Raw genomic sequence first — 18,796 nt, 5'->3', positions numbered from 1 at the left:
AATCTATTTTTAACTCAGAATTTATTTCTAACTTCGACTCTATATTCAACTTCGAAACTAGCCTGTATTCAACTCCGGTTCTATATTCAATTCCGACTATATTCAGCTCCGACTCTATATCCAATTCCGACTCCATATTTAACTCTATAGGCCTATCCAATTCCGACTGTAACCTATATTCAACTCCGATTCTATATTCAAGTCCAACTCTATACATTCAATTCCGACTTTATACATTCACTTCCGACTCTGTATTCAACTCAGACTATATATTGAACTCTGAGTATATTCAACTCCGACTATATTCATCTCCAACTCTGTATCCAACTCCGACTATATTCAACTCCGACTCTATATCCAACTCTGACTCTTATTCAGTAGTACGCTTTATCATCAACTTAGGTTATTTAGCGTCTGAATGAGATGAAGGTGGTAATGCCGGTGAAATGTGTCCGGGGTTCAGCACCTATATTTACCCAGAATTTGCTCATATTGGGTTGAGAGAAAACTCCGGAAAAAACCTCAACCGGGTAACTTGCCCCGACCGGGAATCGAACCAGTGCCACCTGGTTTTACGGCCAGACGCCCTAACCGTTACTCCACAGGTGTGGACCTCTATATTCAACTCCGACTATAGTCAACTCCGATTTTATATTCAACTCCGACTCTATATCCAACTCCAACTCTATATTCAACTCCGACTCTATATCCAACTCCAACTCTATATTCAACTCCGACTCTATATCCAACTCCGATTCTATATCCAACTTCGTCTCTATATTCAACTCCGACTATATAATATTCAACTCCGACTCTATAACCAACTCCGACTTTATATTCAACTCTGACTGGGCCTATATTCATCTCCGACTCTATCCAACTCCGACTCTATGGGCCTATCTAATTCCGACTCTATATTCAACTCCGACTACTTATATTCATCTCCGACTCTATATCCAACTCCGACTCTATATCCAATTCCGACTCTATATTCAACTCTGACTCTATATTCAACTCCGACTCTATATTCAACTCCGAATTAACAGTATAAACTATTCCGATTTTATATTCAACTCCGACTCTATATCCAACTCCAACTCTATATTCAGCTCTGACTCTATATTCAACTCCGACTATATAATATTCAACTCCGACTCTATATCCAACTCCGACTTTATATTCAACTCCGACTGGGCCTATATTCATCTCCGACTCTATCCAACTCCGACTCTATATTCAACTTCGACTATATTCATCTCCGACTCTATATCCAACTCCGACTCCATACCTAATTCCGACTCTATACCCAACTCCGACTCTATATCCAACTCCGACTCTATATTCAACTCCGACTTTACAGTATAAAGTATTCCGATTTTATATTCAACTCCGACTCTATATCCAACTCCGACTCTATATTCAACTCCGACTTTACAGTATAAAGTATTCCGATTTTATATTCAACTTGGACTCTATAACCAACTCCGACTCTCTATTCAACTCCGACTCTATACCCAACTCCGACTCTATATCCAACTCCGACTCTATATTCAACTCCGACTTCACAATATCAACTACTCCAATTTAATATCCAACTCCGACTTTGATTCCGAGTCTGGTTGGAATTCCGATTCCTACTTTAAATCAACTATGATTCAGACTTTTGTTCAAATGAGAGAGAGGCATAGAAATTTTGACGTCACTCCTTTCATAGGGACAGACAAGCCAACATTGCTAAGGAATGATTCTCATTTTACATTTTCCTCCAGAAACATTGAAGAGAAAGGGTGCTAAACCACACTCAAATTATACAGGAAAGTAAGTCTTAAATCTTAAGATTATACCAATTAAATAAGTCTGACCTTCAAATTGAATATTATAGATATATTAATTTGTCCTACAGAATTTATCTGTAATATTGACACTTAATATTTAGGAGAAAAATTCGCTCCGGCGCCGGGGTTCGAACCCGGGTCCTTGGTTCTACGTACCAAGCCTAACCTAAATATTAAGTGTCCATATTACAGATAAATTCTGTAGGACAAATTAATATATCTACAATATTCTCTCAGCTAGCAGTGCATAATAACTGCGGATTCCCGGCCAACAAGTCACTCAGCTGAGTGCGCTCCTAGTATAATGGCAGTTGACATTGGATACACGTCAACATACATATGCCTAACTTGGAGTCAGGCCACAAAGGGAAACATCGTAGCAGGAAAGTTCGATCCGGTGCTGTGGATTGAATTCGGCGTAGCTCAGTGGTCAGAGCGCTTGGCACGTGGAACCAAGGACCCGGGTTCGATCCCCGGCGCAGAAGCGAATTTTTCTCCTAAATATTAAAAAAAAAAAAACTTCAAATTGAATGTCAAGATTCCATGATCTATTGGATATAAAAAAGTCTATAATAAATTTTGATTTACAGAAGGCCACATTTCAACTAAGTAATATTCTTAAAAATTATAATCTTAATATATCTACAAAGAAAACTAAAGTTTTAGCTTTTAAAGGACCAGATACCTTACGAGCAAAAATTATTTTGGATGGGAAACCTATTGAGCAAGTAAATAAATTTATCTAGGATGTAATATCTCATATTTTAAGAAGGAAGATCTTTTTAATAAACTCAGTAAATTTAATTTTATATGTGGTACAATAAAGAGATCCCTGAAATACACTAGAAGAGAAACCAAACTAAAATTCTGTAAGGTTGTGGCTGTGCCTATATTGCTGTATGGTAGTGAATTTTGGACTTTAACCAAGAAAGAAGAAAAAACTATAGAAGCAGCTGAAATGAGGTTTTTACGTAGTGTAGCTGGTTGCACACTTTTGGATAAAAGAAAAAGTGAAGATATCAGGAATGAATTAAATATTTTTAAACTGATGGATAAAATAGAGCGATATAGGAACAATTGGAAGGAGCATGTTCAGAGTATGAAACCAGGCCGAATACCAAAAATCATTTTAGATTATAATCCAGAGGGTAGAAGAAGTGTTGGTAGGCCAAAGAAGAGATGGATACAACTTTTTAATTGAAATCTATGAGACCGGAACGAGCCTAAATGGCTTAAGCCGTGAAATGTTGATGATGATGATGATGATGATGATGATGATGATGATAATTTTTTTTCCAAAGAATTACTGTGTTAATGGTAAAACATTCATATAGAATTTAGTGTTCAGATGTGGCTTAGCACTATTTTGCCCCAAGCCTTTCATTATATTAGTTCTGGTATTATTAGTACAATTAAATGCGCATGCCTACGTTACAGCCAAAGTGGAAATACTTAAAATACAGAAATGCTCAAATAGACGTTTTATTATTATTATTATTATTATTATTATTATTATTATTATTATTATTATTATTATTATTATTATTATTATTATTTCCATTTGTGTCTGTATCTTTGCGGTCGCGAGGTTGGAAACTCGTTTGTGATAAGTAGTACATAACGGAGAGTGAAGGTCTCGTGTGAGATCATAGGATATTAGCAAAACCTCATAAGTCGTTTCCAACATTTCTGACGTGGAACTGTTGTAATCAAGGGAACCTTTTAACCTTTTCCATCAAGCGCATGTGAGTGTGTCCGTGTTCCCTTGCAAGTGGCAGGGACACACAGACATACGGTTCTCTGTCAACGTCTGGCATGCACAATTAGCACTGATCGCTCTTCTAAATGAATAATTTATAACTTATTAAAAAGCAAACCCGGAGGAAAATAAAACAAGAAAGCAATCAAAGAAGTTTTGCGGTTGGAAGAAATAACATTTTTTCCCCCCCTCGTTCCATTACCATAAATACGCTTTGATGGTCGTGGATATAATTCATATTTAGTAAGTTGCTGTTTTGAAGAACACACTTCGTTAAAAAGATGTTTTATGATGATTTAATTGAAGCCACGCTATTTAATTGGTACACTCAGTATAAAGCCATGTGGCCTTATAAAAACCATTATACATATTTCGTATTCAAGATTATTTATAGATTTTTTGCGTACAGATATTACTGCAATTAAAATCAATATTGGTCTACTGAACACCTGACATAATTAGGAACATTAAATCCAGACGTTTGAGATGGGCAGGGCATGTAGCACGTATGGGCGAATCCAGGAATGTATATAGAGTGGTAGTTGGGAGACCGGAGGGAAAAATACCTTTGGGGGGCCGAGACGTAGATGGGAGGATAATATTAAAATGGATTTGAGGGAGGTGGGCTATGATGATAGGGACTGGATTAATCTTGCATAGGATAGGGACCGATGGCGGGCTTATGTGAGGGCGGCAATGAACCTTCGGGTTCCTTAAAAGCCATTTGTAAGTAAGTAAGTAAGTATTGGTCTACTGAAACTGTGACCTATGAAGAGAGCAGAATATCTTCTTTCCAAATTTAATTTGTTCGGTTTATTTATGTTTACCTATTAAAGTGATTATTTATTGTAATTGAAAATTATTTTCTTCTTTCATTCTTTGTAATCTATTTCAATTCCATGTAAGTTGAATGACTGAAGAATAAAACAAATACTTGTCTTGATTAAGGGTGTGATGTGTGAAATTTCTTTTTTATACAATTTTCAAGGTAGAAACTTCATGTTTCATACGCTTCATTGTTTTTCCATAAGTATTCTTGCATATGAGTTTCATTATGATCAGATGAATGGTTTCTGAATTATCAGTATTCAAATTTTCAACAAAAAATATGCATATTTTCAAAATATATTTCCTCATACTCTTTCTTTGCGACATCTGTGATGGGGTTAGAGGAGAACTAAGTATCTCAATATGATCCCAAGTCCAGGACTTGCTAGGTTCAAGAAAGTGGAACAAATGTTCCCAGTTCGGGTCATTTTGCGGTCATTGAAAAAATTGAACGAAATGTTTAGTCCATGGAAATGTATCAAGGAAGGATTAAGTTAGTTGAAAATAAATTCCTTACTTATACTGTAAATGGTAATGAAGTAATCGGTTTTCAGAATGAATTAAAAATATTTTTAAGGGCTGTGTCACCAAAAATAAGAAAAAGTTGAGTCTAATGGGGCATATATGTACTTAACTTAATTACTGCTATTGTTAGGAATATAAATAATGAGAAATAATTGTGTTATACTTACTTACTTACTTACAAATGGCTTTTAAGGAACCCGAAGGTTCATTGCCGCCCTCACATAAGCCCGCCATCGGTCCCTATCCTGTGCAAGATTAATCCAGTCTCTATCATCACACCCCACCTCCCTCAAATCCATTTTACTATTATCCTCCCACCTACGTTGTGTTATAATTCAATTTATTTAAATTTAATTTTGTATTGAATTTAACTTTTTCTATGTTGTAATTTCATGCTTGATCAATACTAAAACAATATACCATGACTTTAATGCGTTTTTCCAAATACACGTTTGTTTTCTGAGCAGTTAAAGAGGATTATTTTAGTATTACGGAATTAGGAAACCACTAACACGGAATTTGGATCCCTGTCACGGATTTAGGAGCCACTGTATAACAATGAAGAATCATATATTAAATATAAAATTTGTGAAACTGTTGACACTGAATGTTGTAAAAACTGTATCTAAAGTTCCAAATAACGTCATTTAGGTGTTATTTGAACATTTTTATTACAATTTTGTTATAAATATAGACTTTATTAAATATGCCACGGAATTAGGCAACTTCATCCTACTTGATAAATTAACTTCGTTTAAAAAAATACAGATTTATACACTTTTTTTCCTCTCTTGAAAATTTTACTTCTCTGGACTTGGGGAGTTTTTGAACTCATGATTTCAATTTCTTATTGTGCTGTTATACCGCTATTGTCTAAGAGTCGTTGAAGAAGCATCGGCAAATTGTCCAGAATTTTCTCCGATCCTGCACTAAATGAACACAGGATTTACATAGTGTGGTATCAACAGGACTTCGATTAAGAAAGCAAGACAACACAAAGCATTTACAATGACAACCTACAAACGTCTTTGACCTTAGGTGGATTCGAGGCAACGACTTTGGCTTACACGTAGCGTTAAATCAGCGCCTTAATCGCTGTGTACACACGACCGAAACTTCCTGTTTTATAGTTTAAAACCTAGAGCAACATGTTGGCATTTGTTTTGTTGCGATGTTGCATTGTAGTGAAGGCTGAATGTGGTTTACTGGTAATTTCTCATACGAGTCTTTAACCTTTCTTCTCGTTAGTATTTCAGCGGGATCATAACAATCCCCTTTGTAGTATAAAAAGTACGTAATATTTCCATTCCTTGTTAATTAACTGTATAACATATTTAATATGTTTTTATTTTCGGTAACAATAAAATTCCAGAAGATGTATGGGTTATATTTCAACTCTTGGGAACATAAAATAAGAATTTGTGGCTTACTCTAGAGTTTAAATAAAAAAAAATACAATAAACTGTGACTTTTGTTGCCAGAAGCGGAATTCTACAGTGGAACGGAAAAGAGAATAAGAAATGATAGCGGGGAATATAAATTAGAATTTAAAAAAGAAAAATACGAACCCTTACACATGCTTGTAAGAAAAAAAAGAGTTGGAGGAAGACTTCTAGGGTTTAAGTGAAGGGGTTGGAGGTGTCATTTTCCGTTGAAGGGCCTCGGTGGAATTGCTATGATTGTGTTCTCTCGCAAAATACAGGTTATTACAAGTCCAGGTGTCTTACGGGCAGGCTATCTTCGGTCTTATTTTCATGTCAAACCTACATCAAGAAAAATAAAAGGTTAGACAAATTACAGTAACTAGTAAATCGAAAACGTTTATAAGAATCATATGAATTAGGAAACGGTTCTGGAAATGGAAACATGGGGAAACGAGTACCAGTTTATAGAAATTTTCTGGCGTTTCATTTCCTTTCCCGCCCACTCTCGTACTGTTTTACAAAATGTAAATAATGCCCTTGAAACGTAATGCAATTAACAAGTTTTTACATAAAAATTCTCTTCGTCAATAGTCTATTTTCCCATAGTTTAAAACCAAACGTTCTGCCGGAGAGTTTTAGGTCGAGTTGCAAGGAACTATGGATCTGTTCTTAGCAGATCCTAAGTTATATGTGGTAAACAGAGGGAATGTGTGGGAAGTTTTTCCTGATTACTTCGATTTTGTATACGATTATAATTCATACACCTCAACTGTGGCGTCAATAGACTTTGTTGCTAAAGAAAGTTGATATACGAAGAAGAGTGTGCTAAAAACAAGACAATTGATGTTTTTCACAAAAAAAAAAACAAGGGGCTGCACATAATTGCAATAAACACGATAGAAGACCCTTAAGAAGATAAGGAACATCTGGCGAGATCATTTCTAAATGCATTTGAAACTGGCCGAAAGATTAAACCAATTTGGAGATTAAGAAGAAAAGTGGTTTTAACTCTTCCCGTCGTTGGTAACATTTCGCATCATTTTAAAGCTTGGTTTTATATCCGTCTTCAAATAAATAAGAAAGAGAGGTGAAAAGAAACTTATCCTAGTATTTCGGACTGTTATAAATGGATAAATACATTTCATTAATCAAAAACTGCCAGCGGGTTATAGAAGTTAGTATAGTTGGACGACCAAGAATCTAATGGGAATACTAAGACAATAATATCTGAATAAGTGAAAAAAAAAGATATATATATATATATATAATGCCTTTTTCTGGAATTTTCATCATGGAACCGAAAAATATGTGAACAACTATACTTTTAACATAATCTTTCTTTGAATTCCGCTTAGCCCTTGAAAGTACATAGTTGGACGAAAAGGAGGTTAAAAGTGAGAAAATTCCCGTGCACTGGACAATAATCATCTCCCCACCAGCTAAAAGATATTCTACACAGAGTTCTCCACTACCTGTGATTGAGGTAGTATTATCAAGAAGTACATCTAACTTGACGATATGTGTCAGAGAAAAAATTATTGTTTGTGTGCATCTGAAGTCTGATTGGTGTAATATGTAGCTAATCGGAGATATATGCAATGGAGGGGGAAAGGAACTGGCACCCTGCCCCATTATCTCCTTGCCTAGTTGGCTCATAAGTGGTTTCATTTTGGTATCACTTATGAGATTCAGACCTGCCTTCGGACAGTTGACTAAACAACAACAATTCAATAATATATATATATATATATATATATATATATATATATATATAACAAAACAGTGTATATGATGGAGGAGAATAACACGACATACTAAAAATAAAAATCAATAAAATTAGTATGGACAATGTAACCTAAGTGAATAGAATATTTAAGATTTTAAAAAATTAAGATTGGCGAGCTAGCATGTATCTTGATTTGTTGATCGGTTTGAAAGTAGATCAAGCTGTGTAGCTTTTGTATCCTCTTTGAAGCTAGTCTCTGAAGTTGAAATGTACACATAGTTTTCTACCTGCTAGTTATTTAATGTTGTTCACATGTCAATCTGGCGGAAGTAATGATATCAATAATTAATATTTGATTTCTCCTAGTAAATAATTTGGATGACTTAAATTAGTGTATGAAATTGCTTTACCAATTTCTTTGAGTACTAATCTTCAATGGACTGGATGTTTCAAGTTTCATAAAGAAATTTATTTGATATATGATATTCGGCTACACTTGTATGAAGAACTTTTCTTTGAACTCCACGTACTTTGCACATTAATCTTTGACTAAATGACCTTGCTGGAAATGCATAAAGTATGCTCGATATGATCAACATAGTGTAAAATATTTTCTTTGACCATATATTCAGAGATTTTGATTTGCAAATATGATGTAAGCATTGAAAAAATAATGTTATAATTTTTAAATTACATTTTATTCAGATGTAACTTGAAAGTTAGTCTGGTCTAATAATGCCTAGATGTTTTGTTTCATTTTTATTTGTAATATATTCATTCAAAACCTTTAATTCAAAGTGAATTTTAGTCGTCTTATAGTGAAAATTACAGCTGAGCTCTTAGATCCATTTATTTTTAGGTTCTAGTTTTGGGGCCATTATTACTTGTTATTTAAGTAACTTTACATTTTATTGTAAGCTTATTGGATATCCCTATGATATAAATTGAAGTATCATCTGCCAACTGTACAAAATGACGACAATTTTCATGTTAAGAGAAATCTGCTATATAAAATGCTGAATAGCTTTGGAGATGCATATACTGTCCCTTGAGGTACTCCTACCTGTATGGTTAAGAGTGAAAGATAATCGGATATAGTTCTGTCATCCAGCGGCAAAAGATGGAATCAGCTGAAGATCGGAAGGGGGTTATAATATTCTGTGGATTGGTCAAGGATTAGAAATTTGGTCTTGGATGACTGGTAGTCTGTATATCGGCGAGATTAAGACTTTGATTAGCGTACCAACAATGGAAGTGATTACAATAATGTAAATTGGTAAATAATTAAGAGTAGGAGATACTCGGGTATAGTGCTGCCATCCAGTGGCGAAAGAAGAAATCAGTGAACTGAAGACCGGAAGTGACCTATTCTCTTATGTGGTTTGGTCAAAGTTTAGCAACTTTGTCTTGGAAGATTGTGAGCTATGTATGGACGAGGCTGAGACTGGGTTAGCTAATAAAGTCTTCTGACTAGTTCATGTGTGACGCTTTTTTTACTTGCAGCGAGTGTGAGAAGAAATTTGATTTGCAGGATGGAGATATTTTGGTAGTTCAAAATGTAGGCTGCTACTTCCAAAAAATTTCAGCATTGCTTTCTCCTTCATATTCAACATTACTACAGATGATTATTATAATGGCTAAATCTTTATTTAATTTCCTTTACGAAGTACAAAAGCTATCAGAAATAGTGACAGGTAATATTGCCGTTATGGAGTAATGGTAGACTTACAAAAAGTAGTATTGACAGATAATATACCTCAAAGTCCTTTTGTCACAGGACTTACTGGGATTTGAACCTCGAACCTCATTGATGAGAAGCGATCTGTTAACCTTATTAAGGCTGAGTCATTGTGTAAAATGACATTAACATCGTTATTTGCATGGCTAAAAGCTTATTTTAAAACCAATTAAAGAAATTATATTTACAGCCAACGATCTGATAAATTTACTTCCTACCCTAATAAAACCAACCTGGACTACATGGAAATAGCTCGGGGGTCACACAATGTTTATAGACCACCCATTACAAACCTACAAATTGAATATAACTCACATTTCGATTGACAAAAAATGCCTATTTGATAGTGGGGTAGGAGGAATCTGACAAATAGGTTGGAATTATTAAGCAAGCGGTTCTACACTGGGCACAGGTGTAAATTCTGGATGTTAGTGGGGCAGGTGACAAGGTACTAACTGCCATTGACTAAAAAGACCACCTTCGAATTAGTTATATCTCTTGACAACCAGATGGGGCAACTGCAGTAAACCTGTGTAAGGTACCCAGAGTCCAGATACTATCAGGACAGTTGAGCGTGTCTTCAAACTCAGCTGTCTGGGCTGGAGTTAAGATGTAATGCCAAGATTGCCGTCTCTCTCGGCGAGTATTCCAACAGACCAACGGTTTGATTCCGTTCTTTGTTTATCGCCTATTCTGACTGGGCTATAAAAAGTTTATATCAAATTTTATATGTTCTCAGTTCTCTGTGATCTAATACTTTAGGTGCTTGCGTTTGGACTCAAAGGGCGGGAGATCTATCTAAGCAAAGGTAATGAATTTTAGGAAGAAAGATTCTAAATAAAGAGTTGGCTTCAGGTAGTGAAGTTATTACATATATTTCGTTGAAACAAGGCTGTCTGAATAATTGCCATATTATTATTTTACCACAATAATAATAATAATAATAATAATAATAATAATAATAATAATAATAATAATACTTACTGGCTTTTAAGGAACCCGGAGGTTCATTGTCGCCCTCACATAAGCCCGCCATTGGTCCCTATCCTGAGCAAGATTAATCCATTCTCTATCATCATATCCCACCTCCCTCAAATCCATTTTAATACTATCTTCCCATCTACGTCTCGGCCTCCCTAAAGGTCTTTTTCCCTCCGGCCTCCCAACTAACACTCTATATGCATTTCTGGATTCGCCCATACGTGCTACATGCCCTGCCCATCTCAAAGTCTGGATTTAATGTTCCTAATTATGTCAGGTGAAGAATACAATGCGTGCAGTTCTGTGTTCTGTAACTTTCTCCATTCTCCTGTAACTTCATCCCTCTTAGCCCTAGATATTTTCCTAAGCACCTTATTTTCAAACACCCTTAATCTCTGTTCCTATCTCAAAGTGAGAGTCCAAGTTTCACAACCATAAAGAACAACCGGTAATATAACTGTTTTATAAATTCTAACTTCCAGATTTTTCGACAGCAGACTGGATGATAAAAGTTTCTCAACAGAATAATAACAGGCATTTCCCATATTTATTCAGTGTTTAATTTCCTCCCGAGTATGATTTATATTTGTTGCTGTTGGTTCCAGATATTTGAACTTCTCCACCTCTTCAAAAGATAAATTTCCAATTTTTATATTTCCATTTCGTACAATAATAATAATAATAATAATAATAATAATAATAATAATAATAATAATAATAATAATGGTAGTAGTAGTTTTATTTTCCTTCGCAGAGTTAAGGCCATGAGGCCTTGTCTTCCACTCAGCCAGGATCGAAGCACATTCAGGAAAATATATATCGGTATACAATAATTATTAACTGAAAAAATTACCCCTCTTACCCTAGCATCTCGTTTTGTTTACCTTTCACTACCTCGAACCCGAAACATGTACTTTCTCTCTATTCCTCTGCACAGAACATCCTTTTACTCATCATCTTGCAGCCTATCGATTCCACGCCTCTAGAATTATCTCCATGACCATGTCAGAGACTCTCGGACAATATCAAAATTCAAATTTAAATTTAAAAATCACATTCTAGTTCATGGAATTGCTTGTTGAACACCTGTCAGGTTACGCAACTTTGCCTTAACCCGTGACATATAGTAAATATTGTAACTATGTTGTTGTAAAATTGACAATTAATATTTAATGTATTTATTATTATTATTATTATTATTATTATTATTATCAGTTATCAATATCATCATTGCTATCTTTGTTTTACTTTCTTTTTTTCTTGTATTAGCTCGATGAGAGCTTTACAGTATAGTGTTCTTTTGACCCTATTGACCCTCTATAGGGCTTTAATTTAATTTGTATTATTTTCATCAGCGTTTGTATTAAATACAGAAATTTTCTTTTTTGTATTTTTGTTCTATCTGATAGGATGGAAGAGAAGGCCTTATGGCCTTAATCCTGTTAGATTAAATAAATAAGTAAATAAATAAATAAAAAATAAATAGATAAATAGGTAGGTAGATAGATAGACAGACAGACAGATAGACAGACAGACAGACAGACAGACAGATAGATAGATAGACAGATAAATACATAATAATAAAAAATAAATAAAATAAAATGTAAAAATGATTGAATACATATGAATATAATCACAAACAAGAAAATACATTCCGGTATATAAGTATTAGGTTAAATAAAAGAATTAATACATATGAATATAATCACACAGCTATCTATAATCTATCGCTACCTGGCAACCTGGATTGTTGTTATTGTTGACCAAAGCTGAAGAGAATAAAGCTACGAAAACGTGTTGAGCATTTCATCTAGTAGTTGTGTTTGTGTATTAAATTATTTTAAAATGGTGTATACCCTTCAAGAGAGAACATAAATCATCCTTATTGATTAAATTTAGGAAATTACACAAAATAAACTGTTTTTTTCATCTTACAATCAACTGATAATAACAGAAATACAGGTTGTCCGGCGACGATAGAAAACAAAAGATGCGAAAACAAATGAATGAGGTGTATAAACAATTGAATGCTCTTTCACATTTAAGGATAAAAATATAGAGGTGCCATTTGAAACTTCAAAGTGGGGGTGGCTGGCGGTGGGGGTGTGAAATCTAAAATGTGTTTAAGCCTGGTTTCAGACTTCCCCCTCAATATCTAAATTGAGTGTTTTTTGTTTAAAACAATAATAATTACAATTCTTCAAGCAATCAAAGAATGTTTGCGAAATATGTCAGAAACTTTATAAAATCTGTTGTGGTCAGATAATTGATGTAGAGAGGTGTATCACTGGGGTTCAGAGGGTTAAATACGTTGTGGATTCCTCAGTCATCAAGGGAATAAAAACTGTAAGTGAAACCTGTATGGTCTGCGTTCGTTATAATGGATTCACGTCTCGCTCCGCAAGGAAAAAAAAAAGAGACTCTGTAATTTATTTGCCCGACGAAGCGAGTCAAAGATTTGCGTTTAATCTGAGCATCTCTGGGAATGTCATAAAGAGGTGATGTGCTATTGTTTATAAGTACTTCGTGACGAATATACGCCGCATGGACAGTAAAAATGTGTTATAAATTACTATGTTCAATGCTTGATCGTCTAATATCGCTTTCTGCTATCTCAATTGAATGGTGTGATATGTGTCTTGAGCAGGGTATACTGTGTAGAAAGTTGTAAATTAATATTCATATACTGTACCTGACTGGAATCAGTGTACCACAATAATGGACGTGAAACAAAGAGAAGACGCAACACTTCGCGTTCCGTCAGATAGTATGATTACAAAACTCCTTATTCCTATGATTTATTATTATTATTATTATTATTATTATTATTATTATTATTATTATTATTATTATTATTATATAGGTTTGGAAGTAAATCCCGTAAATACAAAGTATATAATTATGTCTCGTGACGAGAATATTGTACGAAATGGAAATATAAAAATTGGAAATTTATCTTTTGAAGAGGTGGAAAAGTTCAAATATCTCGGAGCAATAGTAACAAATATAAATGATACTCGGGAAGAAATTAAACACAGAATAAATATGGGAAATGCGTGTTATTTTTCGGTTGAGAAGCTTTTATTATCCAGACTGCTGTCAAAAAATCTGAATGTTAGAATTTACAAAACAGTTATATTACCGGTTGTTCTTTATGGTTGTGAAACTTAGACTCTCGCTTTGAGACAGGAACATAGGTTAAGGTGAAAGAGTAATGGAACGGAGAAAAATTCTCTCCGGCGCCGGGATTTGAACCCGGATTTTCAGCTCTACGTGCTGACGCTTTATCCACTAAGCCACACCGGATTCCACCCCGGCGTCGGAAGAATCGTCTCAGTTTTAATTTCCAACTCTTGGGTTCCCTCTAGTGGCCGCCCTCTGCACTACGTCATAGATATCTATGAACCTAGGACGGAAGTCCATATATGTGCTGGGGTGCACTCGTAATGAGTGACTAGTTGGCCGGGATCCGACGGAATAAGCGCCGTCTTAAATCACGAAGTGATTTACGCATACCATATATATTATTATAATGTACCGAAGTACATATGATATTTCCATGCAGATGTTCTGCGTCCTCATACGATGAAAGAGTAATGGAAAGGAGAAAAATTCTCTCCGGCGCCAGGATTTGAACCCGGGTTTTCAGCTCTACGTGCTGACGCTTTATCCACTAAGCCACACCGGATTCCACCCCGGCGTCGAAAGAATCGTCTCAGTTTTAAGTTCCAACTCTTGGCTTCCCTCTAGTGGCCGCCCTCTGCACTACGTCATAGATATCTATGAACCTAGGACGGAAGTCCACATATGTGCTGAGGTGCACTCGTAATGAGTGACTAGTTGGCCGGGATCCGACGGAATAAGCACTGGAGAGAATTTTTCCCCGTTCCATTACTCTTTCATCGTATGAGGACGCAGAATATCTGCATGGAAATATCATATGTACTTCGGTACATTATAATAATATATAGGTTAAGGGTGTTCGAGAATAAGGTGCTTAGGAAAATATTTGGGGCTAAGAGGGATGAAATTACAGGAGAATGAAGAAAGTTACTGTCGATGACACAGCTCATCTGCCCTGAACCTTGGGGAAGTAAGGGGTGTTGTTTAGAGGGGTGTGAGGCTAACTTTGGAGCAAGCGGCTGGCTAACGGTGCTTTTCGTATGAATACCCTCTGCTTAATCCCCTTTCTATTTTCTCCAAGAAAACATTTCTCTCTCTTCATTTGTACTTGGAAGACGAAGGTGAACGTTTGCTTAATAGAATTGCTGGTGTAAATATATATTCAAAGTTAAGACGTAGCAATATAACTTTCATATGTAGTGTACTCCATAATCCACAAGGAACCCGGAGGTTCATTGCCGCCCTCACATATGCCCGCCGTCGGTCCCTATCCTGAGCAAGATTAATCCAGTCTCTACCATCATATAACACCTCCCTCAAATCCATTTTAATATCATCTTCCCACCTACATCTTGGCCTCCCCAAAGGTCTTTTTCCCTCCTGCCTCCCATCTAACACTCTATATGCATTTCTGGAATCGCCCATACGTGCTACATGCCCTGCCCATCTCAAACGTCTGGATTTTATGTTCCTAATTATGTCAGGTGAAGTATACAATGCGTGCAGCTCTGCGTTGTGTAACTTTCTCCATTCTCTTGTAACTTTATCCCTCTTAGCCCCAAATATTTTCCTAAGAACCTTATTCTCAAACACCCTTAATCTCTGTTCCTCTCTCAAAGTGAGAGTCCAAGTTTCACAACCATAGAGAACAACCGGTAATATAACTGTTTTATAAATTCTAACTTTCAAATTTTTTGACAGAAGACTAGATGACAAAAGCTTCTCAACCGAATAATAACAGGCATTTCCCATATTTATTCTGCGTTTAATTTCCTTCTGAGTGTCATTTATATTTGTTACTGTTGCTCCAAGATATTTGAATTTTTCCACCTCTTCAAAGGAGAAAATCTAAAGAATATAAAAAGATAAATGATAGAAAAATTTTAATTCAGGATGATTAAATAAACATGAATCATTTTAGAAGGTACCATTATTATTGAAAGTACAATGTTGACAAACAAAGAAAGAAATGCTAGAGAGGTGATAAAAACAAACAAATGCTGGGGAGGTGATAGAAATAAATGCTAGGGAAGTGATACAAATTGTAGGATAAGCAGTCATAATTGGTTGAAACTTGTCCTTAAGTTCCGTTTTATTGATCAAAAATAGTATGTCGGAGGAAAGTATAAGTCATAAATAATACCTACTAAAAATGTATTTGCATGCAAATCTGATACAACGAAAGTCGGATCATTCATTCATTCGTTCATAGTTTCGTGCACAAGGCCAGGTCTTTCAGTGCAAACCCAGCATTCTTCATTCTTCACTGGTCGGATGATACTTTGCTATTGATAGTGTTGCTATTAATGATGATGATGATGATGATGATGATGATGATGATGATGATGATGATGATAAATATGCGGAAACCTCTTTTGCACAATATACTCATATCTAGACGTTCACAGCTAACGAGAAACCTTTCCGTGCATTACTGAATGTCTTCTTGTTTTCTGAAGGGAGAAGCGACCTTGATAGTCTTCTTGTTTTTTAATTTCAAGAAAGTCAGTCACTCAGTCAGTGAGTGAGTTCAGGCGGAGGTAATTTCGTATAAATCGTTTAATTTTTTCTCCCTTCACAATTCCAGTTTTTTATGCGGGTCCGAGCTGGTGGGGCGCAGCAGGGGTCCTTGTTATAGGGTGACCCCCCGGGGATCAAGGAGCGCCGGTCCAAAATGGGCGCCGTATTTTATGTTTGGAAATACATTTCTTTTTCACCTTACACGCTCGGGATGATCTCGTACCCCATTAGGGAAGTGGTCTCCTGTTTATCAACCATAACGCTGACCTCAAGGTTGGCGAAAACTGCTTTTACAACCGCATCGCTTCGTTATGAGTTATTGGTGTCTTACCTTTGTTTTCCGTGCAGAAACCAACATATACTCAAACACACGCACACATATATACTTACAGGTTCTCCCAGTGTATGACTAATTGCTTCTGGTATGACTTAAGCCCATATTCATTGGATCAAGTCCACGACTGATGGCTGTAGTGTATGTACTACTTTTAGCGTTTTATGATAGTTAAAGTGAGTACGAAATCCGTCCATGGCGTGGGTATATGCATTTATATCGAGAAAATAAGTCCAATTAGGCCACCACATTTTGGTGTATTGTCACTTGAAGCAAGTAAAGCGATAGGTTTGGAAGTAAATCCCGAAAAGACAAAGTATATGATTATTTCTCATTACCGGAATATTGTACGAAATGGAAATATAAAAATTGGAGATTTACCCTTCGAAGAGGTGGAGAAATTCAAATATCTTGGAGTAACAGTAACAAATATAAATGACACTCGGAAGGACATTAAACGCAGAATAAATATGGGAAATGCCTGTTATTATTCGGTTGAGAAGGTTTTGTCATCTAGTCTGCTGTCAAAAAATCTGAAAGTTAGAATTTATAAAACAGTCATATTATCGGTACCGGTTGTTCTGTATGGTTGTGAGACTTGGACTTTCACTTTGAGAGAGGAACAGAGATTAAAGGTGTTTGAGAATAAGGTTCTTAGGAAAATATTTGGGGCTAAGAGGGATGAAGTTACAGGAGAATGGAGAAAGTTACACAACGCAGAACTGCACGCATTGCATTCTTCACGTGACATAATTAGGAACATGAAATCCAGATGTTTGAGATGGGCAGGGCATGTAGCATGTATAGGCGAATCCAGAAATGCATATAGAGTGTTAGTTGGGTGACCGGAGGGGAAAAGATCTTTGGGGAGGCCGAGATGCAGGTGGGAGGATAATATTGAAATGGATTTGACGGAGGTGGGATATGATGATAGAGACTGGATTAATCTTATACAGGATAGGGACCGATGATGGGCTTATGTGAGGGCGGCAATGAACCTGTGGGTTCCTTAAAAGCCATTTGTAAGTAAGTAAGTAAGTGAGTCAGATAAGAAACAAAATAAGAAACATCTATATACGTAATACAAGAGAATCAATAGATGAATTTGTAGGTAGACACAAGGACAAACATGTAGGTATTCAAATGGTAGATAAGCAGATGAGGAAAGATAATGATGATTTTTATATGGATAGATAGGTGTTTAGGTAGATGGAGAGGTGTTACATGGTCAGGGTGGAAAGGTAGCCAGAGAAATAAAAGGAAGCAAAAAAAAAAATTAGCCTACTTACGTACGTACTTTGTATTGTATTGTATTGTATTGTATTGTATTTATTAACATTCCATTGTATTCGTACATTGCTTCATAGGTAGAATATGGAACAAGTAAAAAAACTTAATACTACTATAAAGTCTTAATTGAAGGGCTCAGAGCCAAAGGCGACCGACCTACAAATTTGTATTGTTCATTATTAAGCCTTTTTTCAAAACTGTACATTGTTGTTATAAATTCATGATATTTTTGTTGTATTTATTCAATGGAGACCAATTAAAATAAATTGTGAAACCTATCATTTTTGTCAGGATCCTCTGAATATCAACTCTTATTTACTCATTTTGTAATTGTGGGTTAGTCGCCTTTGGCTCTGAGCTCTTCAATTTATAGTCACAGTCTAGATGAAATATATACAGAAGAGGTTTACAATATAGTCTACTAGTACTACACAAAGTTTTAGTATCAATTTCATGAAGCGTTGTTGAATGCCATGAATTCGCCTACAGAATAGAAAGCGTGAGAAATTAGATACTTCTTTAATTTGGCCCTAAATAATCTTATGTTTTGAGTTTCATTTTTTATATCCATAGGGAGACTATTAAAAATTTTTACTACCGTATAACGCACTCATTTTTGATAGCACGATAGACTTGCCGAAGGAGTATGAAAGGTACTTTCATCTGAAATCGTTTATTCAATATAAATATATTCCCCACCGATTGTGTTCCTA

At 35.6% G+C, this 18,796-nt stretch overlaps 1 protein-coding gene and 1 non-coding gene across 6 annotated transcripts in view; both read left to right on the top strand.

The window, feature by feature from the left end:
* Positions 1-18,796, top strand: part of dac (dachshund family transcription factor) — a 1,230,461-nt gene that overhangs the window by 540,273 nt on the left and 671,392 nt on the right. The window lies entirely within an intron of this gene.
* Positions 2,248-2,320, top strand: TRNAT-CGU (transfer RNA threonine (anticodon CGU)). Its single transcript has one exon. It is a non-coding gene; the product is annotated as a tRNA-Thr (tRNA).

This window comes from Periplaneta americana, chromosome 2 (assembly GCF_040183065.1).
Source record: "Periplaneta americana isolate PAMFEO1 chromosome 2, P.americana_PAMFEO1_priV1, whole genome shotgun sequence".
Taxonomy (NCBI): domain Eukaryota; kingdom Metazoa; phylum Arthropoda; class Insecta; order Blattodea; family Blattidae; genus Periplaneta; species Periplaneta americana.
Note: the sequence above shows the minus strand (reverse complement) of the source record. Positions and strands in the feature narration are given on the sequence as shown.